This window comes from Seriola lalandi, unplaced genomic scaffold (assembly GCF_002814215.2).
Source record: "Seriola lalandi dorsalis isolate HSWRI2012SDOR001 ecotype SW California unplaced genomic scaffold, Sedor1 jcf7180002055009, whole genome shotgun sequence".
NCBI classification, from domain to species: Eukaryota; Metazoa; Chordata; class Actinopteri; order Carangiformes; family Carangidae; genus Seriola; species Seriola lalandi.
Genome location: NW_019525552.1, coordinates 525352 through 534637, shown reverse-complemented (window position 1 = coordinate 534637; position 9286 = coordinate 525352). Strand labels below are relative to the sequence as shown.

At 44.2% G+C, this 9286-nt stretch overlaps 1 long non-coding RNA gene across 1 annotated transcript; it reads left to right on the top strand.

Annotated features, from left to right (window-relative positions):
• The first annotated feature begins 4783 nt into the window (after positions 1–4783).
• On the top strand, positions 4784–6206 carry LOC147817165 (uncharacterized). Its single transcript, XR_015436592.1, has 3 exons — positions 4784–5097; positions 5188–5303; positions 6089–6206. It is a non-coding gene; the product is annotated as an uncharacterized LOC147817165 (long non-coding RNA).
• The last annotated feature ends 3080 nt before the right edge of the window (positions 6207–9286 follow it).

Here is a 9286-nt window from a genome sequence, read left to right as displayed (position 1 = left end):
ATAGAGTTTGGAGTAGAACTCTGTGGCATATCTCCTGAGCTGGCCAGGCTCTGTTATCTCCTGCCCCGTGTCACTTACAAACGAATGTATATGTTTCCTCTGTGCGTTCTGCTTTTCCAGGCTGAAGAAGAAGCTGGAGGGGGCATCCATCTCCGCTATGTTCTGGATCCGTGACCTGACTAACGCACCTTGTACCTTGGTACCCAGCAGGTCTCTTAAGGCCATTTTTTTGGACTTGAGGATTTCAACATATCCTCGATTTTCTGTGGACAGACTTAATGTTTCCAAGTCCACGATCTCACTCTCCAGCTCTCTAATAGATCTACATGCATCGCGTGTGACATTGAGCGTATACTGTTGGCATAGAAGTTTGATTAATGTCTTGCCATGGTCCCACCACTGCCTAAGACATTTAAAATCATTTTTTCTATGTCTAAAACTATTCCATAAATAAATAAGAGCCTCTCTGAAAACCCTTATCAAACGTTAAAACAGAGTTAAAATGCCAATAAGCACTTTTAGGTAAAATATTTTTTATAAAAACATTACATACAACTAAAGAATGATCTGTAAAACCAGCTGGCGTAATGTTACAACCTTTGCATACATTAAAATGATTCTTAAAAACATAAAACCGATCTAGTCTAGCCATAGAAATTTTCCCCTCACTTAGGTGAGACCATGTATACTGACGGCAGTCTGTGTGGATCCGCCTCCACACATCCACAAGACCATGAGAGTGGACCAGCTGCCTCAGTGCATGTTGGGACCCCAGATGAGGCTCTGTGTGGTTTCTGTCTAAGAAACTATTTTCCGTGCAATTAAAATCCCCACCCATAATTAAAAAATCCTCCGGTCCACAGCTGTGGCTCAGAACCACCTGTCCCTCCCATTCTCTCTCCCAGTCAGGTGCATTGCCTACATCGCTGTGTGTCTCTTGTAAAAACAATACATCAATCCTCTTCCTCCTTGCTGCATCAAAAACCAAAACCTGCTTCTCTGCCACCCTGGCGCCGTTTACATTCAACGTCCCCACTTTAAAGGAATTCATTGTGGAGAGGCTAAAAAAAAAACAGGTGTAAAAAAGATAAAAAGATAAAATCGAGGCAGACGTTATTAAAAATCAAGCTCTTTTCTTACTTTGATCATTAGTTTTTTCAACCTGAAAACCTCCTGATTCGTTAGTTCGGAGGTGGCTTTGTTTTTAATAACATTTTTTGCTGAATTTAGAAAAAGCAGTTTGTCTGGAAAGTGTTTTTCTATGTTTATGCCTTTTATACCTTTTGTTTTCTGCAGAAAACTTTTTACCATTTTTTCAGAATATGCTTTAGTTTCCTGACTTACAGTGACGCTGGAAACGCCACTGCAGTCAGACAGGTACGCCTCAGCATCACTGTCGCTGTCTGCTGTGGCGGCTGCCGGGGCCTCCAGCCGCCCGGCCTTACAGCCTCCCGCCGCAGACAGCGAGCTCTTTCTGTTGCTGCGTCTCTGTGCTGGAGTGGGAACACTCTCACACACACTTCCTGACGCACACACACTTCCTGACGCACACGCATTGTTAGACAAAACCATACTTATTCTGTTCTCAGATACAACAGCTTTAATCTGTTTGTCTGCTACTTTTTCTCCCTCACTCCCTTCACCATCCATCTCACCTGTCATCTCCACAGTTTCACCTCTCTCTCCTAACGCCTCACCTGTCTCTGTCTCCTCCACTGACCTTTCTGCTTCACCTGTCTCATTCTTATTGCCCTCTTTATCTAACATCTCCCCTGCCTCCTCTGCCTCACCCTCCACTTCACCTTTCTCCCCCTCCACCTCCCTTGTCTCACCCCTCACCTCACCTTTCTTACCCTCCACCTCACCTGTCTCACCCCCAATTCTCCTGTCTCACCCTCCACCTCCCTTGTCTCACCCCTCACCTCCCCTTTCTCACCCCTCACCTCACCTTTCTTACCCTCCACCTCACCTGTCTCACCCCCCAATTCTCCTGTCTCACCCTCCACCTCCCTTGTCTCACCCCTCACCTCACCTTTCTCACCCCTCACCTCTTTTACCCTCCACCTCACCTGTCTCACCCCTCACCTCACCTGTCTCACCCACCACTTCTCCTGTCTCACCCTCCACTTCTCCTGTCTCTCCCACCACCTCACCCGTGCCACCTATCTTCTCAGCCTCACACTTCCCCTCCTCACTCACCTGCCTCTCTCACCTGCCTCTCTCTCTCTCCTCCGTCCGCCTCTCGCTGTGTTGTGGCGGGAGTTGCAGGTACGGGTCTACCCTGCCTACCTGCGGCGGCCCCGGGCTCTGCGGGCCGGGCCCCGCCTCAGCCGAGCCGGCCCGTTTCGGGCAGGCCCAGACCTGGTGTCCCTCCTCCCCGCAGCCGAAGCACTTCAGCAGGGAGGAGGTGGCGTACAGTGTGTAATCAAACCCGTCCACCCGCACTTTAAAAACATAATTGAACTCTTCCGTTCTGTTGTTTAGTATCATCCATACTTGTCTTCGATGCGATACAACGTGTTTTAATAATGGTGATTTGCATTCAGACAGTATCTTCTTCATGGGAGAGACAACTGTCCCATGACGAGAGAGTTCATTAATCAAAAATGCATCGCTAATAAACGGCGGTACATTAGAAAGGGTAATCCGGGTTGTGGGCTGTGTTATGGGCAACACTTGTTCGAACAAGCCGTTCACTGTTATACTGGTCTCCACTAGCCGGTTAGCTTGTTCCACCTTCTCCAAAAATAACACGACCGATTTATTCATGCGGGCGGCGGATTTGATGGAGCTGTGCCCCAACACCTCCCCCGCCGCCAGCGCCACCTCCTCTACACTGCTCAGGGATCCGGCGCCCACCTTCACACCGCTGCCGGGACAGCCGGGCCAGAAGAAGAAGAAGAAGAAGAAGAAGAAGACAACTTTATCTAGGACACATTATGCCAAAAAACTTAAATGGTCCATTTCAAAACTTCTAATAACTTACCAGTCAACAATTAAACCTCCCAATCAAAATGAAAAACAACAACAACAACACACTCCTACCTACAAATAAAAAACCAAACCTAAAAGCTGAGCTGCAGTGACCCGTCGTCTCCAGTGGAACAGAACATCTGTCTGATCCCCCACACCTCCCTGAACACGTCCAGGTTGCAGCTCAGTCTGTAAAAAGAGGCTCAATTCTGAGCCGAGCTGAGACCAGAACCTTCAGACACAGCACCGGCTCCGTCCAGCCCACACCTGACACCTGGTTCTTACGGCTTTTCCAAAATGCCACTTTCGCATTTGCTAACAAAAGTGGACAAGAACCAGTGTCTCTCTCTTTTTAACAGTGAACCTTGGGCCAAAGATAGAAAAAGAAAGAGAATAAACCTCTGTTAGAGCCTCCACCCTCCCGTGCAGCCGCCTCAATAAATCAGACAAACGAGGACAGGAAACCACCAGGTGTTGCACAGGTTCTGTCTGACTACAGAAAGGACAGCCCTCCCCTGTGCTGGCGTCCAGGTGAGCTCTGTATCTGTTTGTAGCTATAGCTTCGAGTATGATCCTCCACTGGAGGTCAGCCGTCCGTTCTTCAACAGGAGGCTCATCCAGGAGCCGCCAGCTGCCTTTAGTCGAAGAGTCCGCATCCAACACCTCGGTCCATTTGGACTCCCTGAGTCCTGTCAGAGAGCCGAGGTTCAGGACCTTTATACAGCTGTGATACAGCTGCTGCTTCCCACAGGAGATGAACTTTCCCACAGCTGGAGTCTTCAGGGAGAGAAGCAGGCAGCTGTTCTCTCTCCACCCTCCCACAGCAGGACTGATGATGAGGGAGGGGAACATGAACGAGCCAGCACCCGGTCCTGAACAGAAGCCCTCAGCGGAGCAGACGGAGACCGCCCCCCCTCGTCTACAACCCTCTGCAGCACTCGGGACGACCTGATGTTGCTCACCTCCGTCAGCGTGTCTAATGACATCCTCATTAGATGACCGAGCTTGACGACCCCCGCCTCAACAAAACGAGTCCTCAGAGTGGCTGAAGAGGGAACGCCATTGGACAGGAAGCTGTTGTTGAACAGCGGCTCCTCAAACAGCCACGTTCCAGGCCTGGGGTCAGGAGGTCAGGTGATGTGAAGTTTCCTCTTGTTCCCCAGCTAAGGCCCCCAGGAAGACCAGGAGGGCTCTGAAACCCAGCGCCCCGCCAGACAAGCTCCAAATATAGTTTTTATCATTGACATTTTACAGATTTTCTCCCCATTATACTTTTAAGGTAAAGTCAGTGTTTGGAAAACGGGTTGTAATAAATATATTCATTTTAAATTTGAGTACACACCCTGGACAGAAAGGCGCCTTATTCAAATACTAAAGTTTGAATCTCTCCGCTCTCCTCCAGAACTTTCTGTCTTCGGCTGCCAGGGAAAGGTGGAATCAAGATTAACAAGGTAAACATTTTTTATGAGTGCAATTATTTAGATTATGTTGTTTATGTGAAATATTTAGATTATTTGTTTTCAATTGCTACTAGCTAACGTTGCCAGTGAAGGGCAAATTGAGAAGCATTTTAGCTGTGTCCAGATACTTTACCATTAGGCTAACGTTAGCTCTAAGCTAACGTACAGCTGGTTCTGTCGTTGGTTGTTTGGTTCATAGACTGTAACGTTATCAGCCGGTCTGTGGACAATCTTTTTTTCTCCAACATTTGGCGGCCACAGTTGCTGCAGAGGTTGAAATTTGCTGTGGAAGTCAGTGTTATGCTTGCAGATATTACAGCCTGACTCCCGCTTTTTTCTCCTCTTTGAAGTGACATCGCCTGTGTAGTGGCTGTTGAGTGTTTTGAGAAAAACGCGGTGCCTGATTTTGCATGCCAGGACATACTGTATTTCAGGCCAAAGTGTCATATTTACCTTAGTTAAGTTATACTGTTCATTTGTTGATGATTATAATGTTATGGCTGTTTGACCAGTGTTAAAAGATGTACTCCTGTTGCATTTGTGGAACATCTGTTCAGTCAGTAAAAGCATATGTTGTGCTGTCCAGCAGGCTGAGCCAAATATGTCCAGTGGTCCTGAAGTTGAGTGGTCCTCAGCTGAATCCTTGACATTATTACTTTTCTAGGTAAGATATACAACTCTAGAAAAAGTGAATGATGATTACATTGTGAATAAATAAATACATTTTTAAAACTTTTTCTTTTTCACGTGTTAGGACATTGAGCTTGGCCCATTTAAAAGCTACCAAGTTCACCTCAGCCTTGTCCTGGTGTTGGTAAATCCATGAGCCTTCGTGTGGATCTGTTTCTGTATTCTGTCGGCACATTTCTGGTGAGTAATTCCATACAAACACAAATTCATACACACTTCCAGTAAGTGTTGACTTAAGTGTTGTACACAGAACTGCAAAGCACAGTATTCCCGCCTGGAACAGGCTGTGTAAAAAGGGGCTTATCATTAACACTAGTTAGTTGTGTGGATCCGCATTAACCTCGGCGGATCGCGTGGGTTGAGCTCAAAAAATGAACATTTTGATTAATAACGGATGAATGGATGGAAAGTTATAATGAGGAACATAGTAATTAAATTCTCTAAAATTTTGTACATTACGTTTTGTTGACATGCAAATTATATAGGCACTGGGAGTTTATTGGAAAACTAGATTTTATTTGGCTACCTGTTCATCTGACTACTTGTTATATATATTGTGGGGATGACATTGGTGCTTTCATAAAATATTTACACAATGAGATTTTTGATAAATAATCATCAGTAATGACTTAGTGTGTAAAGGAAAATAATAGAATAGTCTGGTAAGTTCAGAAAATGATCTCACTTTACTTTAATGCAGCCAGAGACAAAAGACAACGCTATAATATCCATATATTTCCCGGTCCTAAGACACTACTGGGTTTTATTTGAAGTATTTTGGTGCTGTGAAATACTGTATACCATTGTGGTAAAAAAAAAAAAAAAAACTAAAAATATTGTGATATTAATTTAAAAAATATTTTTCATCACAACTTTAGTTTCACTGAAACAACTTTTGATCATATAATAATTGTTATCTCTGCTCTCCCCCTGATGCTGGTGTTCGGTCCATTGCTGCAACTCAGTCCATCCGACCTGCTGAAACCCTTGACGTCCACATACAGTCACGTTTGCTGCAGCTACAGGACAGGAGGAGGCAGCACCTTGGAAACAGCTTGACTAATAAAGGACACTTTTATGCAAGGAGGTGTCTAGAATTTTTTTCTTGGGGGGGGCAAGCTAGGGGCACAGACTGTGGAAGGGTGGCACACTGAAATACAATTTTTTAAATGCCCCACAGTCTTAGATCATAATAAACGGTAGGCTGAGGTATGAATAATAGAACCATTTTATTTACCCAAATAATGCACAGAAGTTTAGCATCCAGCATTTAGAAATCTTATCTGACCGAGTAAAATGTTTTTTGTTTGTTTGCGTGGGTTGATCTGAGCTCCAGAAGAGTATTCTGGTGTATCTAGTACTAGTAACCTAGTAGTAGTATTAGTTTCACTGAAGCGTTTATCTTGCTGAAACTGTTTCAGCAAGATAAACGCTTGTGTTTCGTAGGTATCTAAGCTTATCTCTTCCTTAACTCACAGAGACAGAAACAACCAATGGAGTTTAGTTATGAATGACTTTATTCCAATATATATATATTATTTACAGGATTATGACAGCTGGATACGCCTGTTTTGGTGTTGATGGGTGAAGCGTTTAACAAAAGCATCCAAGTTCAGCGACCTTGCCCTCCTCTCAATACTAAGCACTCCAATCTTGCTAAGCCTGTCATCATTCATTGTTGCTGCGCTCGCAACTGGCACTGCTAACAGGCAAAGCTATAGCTATCCGACACAAGCGAAAAAGAAAGATGTGAAATCCAGGATACTGGATAGTTCAGTCCCACACTGTGCCTTTCTCTGAATGACCTTCTTTGTCTGATACAGCTCATGTTTTAGGTCCTCAACATCACAGTCAAAAAGACAGGCAAGACGCAAAACTGTTCTCTCCTCTAAAAAGATTTCACCCTTGGGGTCAAGTGCCTGTATACCCCTCATTATATCACAGTTGTTTTTGCAAAAGATCCAGGATGGAGTAAAATACAGCAATCCTGAACTCATCTTTGTCCCCTTCCTTGCATCTACATTGACCAACAGTGGATTCTACAAGATACTCACTAAGTCTGGAGCTCCCTCTTTGTGTCCTTTTCTCAACAGCCTCACCTGCAACATTACAATTCTTTGCAGTCTCCACAGTTTGCTGCCAAAGATCATCAAAACAGGATCCAGCTCTACAGTCCTGTAAAGTCTCCTGCAGGGCATGGATTAAGTCCACAGCCTTTGCAAGGTCAAGCGATGGTGCTTGAAGCATGTCAGAGGCACACTTAGCATCACCGAGAATCTTTCTGAATACTGCCGGTGTTGAAGTAAACGTCAGGTCTATCTGGATGAGTAGACCCCGTGCTTCCACAGATCTCTCACCACTGTCCTCTACATCTATCTCATGCAGAACACGCAAGACGGCTGGAAGTCTGTCCATGAGATATTTGCAGGCATGGTACCGACATGCCCACCTCGTGTCTCTGTAGCTCTCTGGGTGCATCTTTATACATGTCCCTCTGAACTGACAACCGCTTTTCATGAACATAAGATCCGGACACATACAATTTTTGCAGCAATGTAATAAAAAACAATCAACTTCAGGCACTGCTTTCACTGAATCAACAATAACAAGGTTGAGGCAATGTGCGTTGCAGTGAACATAAAAGGCATATTTAGCCTCTGCTTTGATCCTTGCTGCAACCCCATTGCATCTCCCTGCCATCACTGCTGCCCCATCATAACCTTGACCTACAAGATTAGACTTGTAATCAAGGCCATATCTTTCCAGACACTGTATTACTTTCCTGTCCTGCTGCATCTAATTCACTGGCTCTCTGGAAATCTAAAAAGCTCTCATGAACGGCACCATTATAATAGTACCTCAGTACTAATGACAGTTGTTCACTTTTCTTAAGATCTTTTGTTTCACTTGCAATAACAGAAAAAACCTCACCTTCCTTCACTTCCTGTATTATGGATTCCCAGATTCTGGATTGTGTTACTGAGATACTTGGCATTGCCTGATGCATTCATTTTTTTTGCAATCAGTGGATTGTGTCTTGCAATCAACTCAATCAGTTCTAGGAAATGTCCTTTGTTTTGTGAGCCTTCAGTTTCGATGTGTCCCCTTTGAGCAATGTTCTGCATGGCTGTAAGACGAAGCACTTCAGCAACTTTTTATGTACATCCGGTTTTCCTCAACTTGTTTTTTGTAGGCTTGGTCCAAAGTGTCTCGTATAGAAGAATCTGGGAGAATATTTTTTTTTATATTCACTCCAAGCAAACATTGCATTAACATGCCCTTCTGATTTCTCATGCCAATTAAACCCCCCCCATCCTTGTACATGGCCTTGTTCCAGTTGGAGTAACCTCCCTGTGCTGTAAAGGGTGTTTCAGGGGTGTTGGACAAGCTAAAGTGTCTACATGCAAAGCAATATGCAGAGTCATGACTTTGTGAGTACTCCGACCATGTGAAGTGCGTGAACCATGAGTAGTTGAATGCTCTTATTCTATCCCCCTGCACAGTCCGTGGATACACCCTCAGGAAAGGCTGTGTTGGTCCATCTGCTGGACACCAGGATATGTCTTGGAAAGAAGGGGAACAAGAAATACAATTTTAAACTATGCATAATACATGGCTTTTCATTTATAATATACAATGTAGAATTCAGTGATACTGAATTCAATAACAATCTTGTGAACAAAAGCCGGGTCTCCTGTTGAAGTAATGCACTAGACTTGATCATCATTGATAAATTATTTGTATAGGCTTTCTGAATGGGGGGCCTCCACAGTGTCACTGCCACTGTAGCTTTGACTACTACATTGAGACTCCTGTTGGTTTGCATCGTCATCGATCCACCTGATCACTAGGGGAAGTGTCTGATCACACAAAGATATATTCAATTATTGCATCAAGAAGTTATTTAAACACACACTGTTTTTATTTAATTGCTTAGGGTTATCCATTACGACTTCAATATTTAGCCTACCTGCAGAATGCTGAACTGCAGATGATGGATCCCTCACCTTCATCATTATGCAAAGTTCCTGGGAAAAGTTGTATCAGTTACTCAAAAGGTCAATACAAGTATAACATCAACTGAACTTTCAATACTTATTCAAATGTGATCAATTTTAAAGACATCCTGCTGCATATCTTGACATTGTGGACATATCCTATTC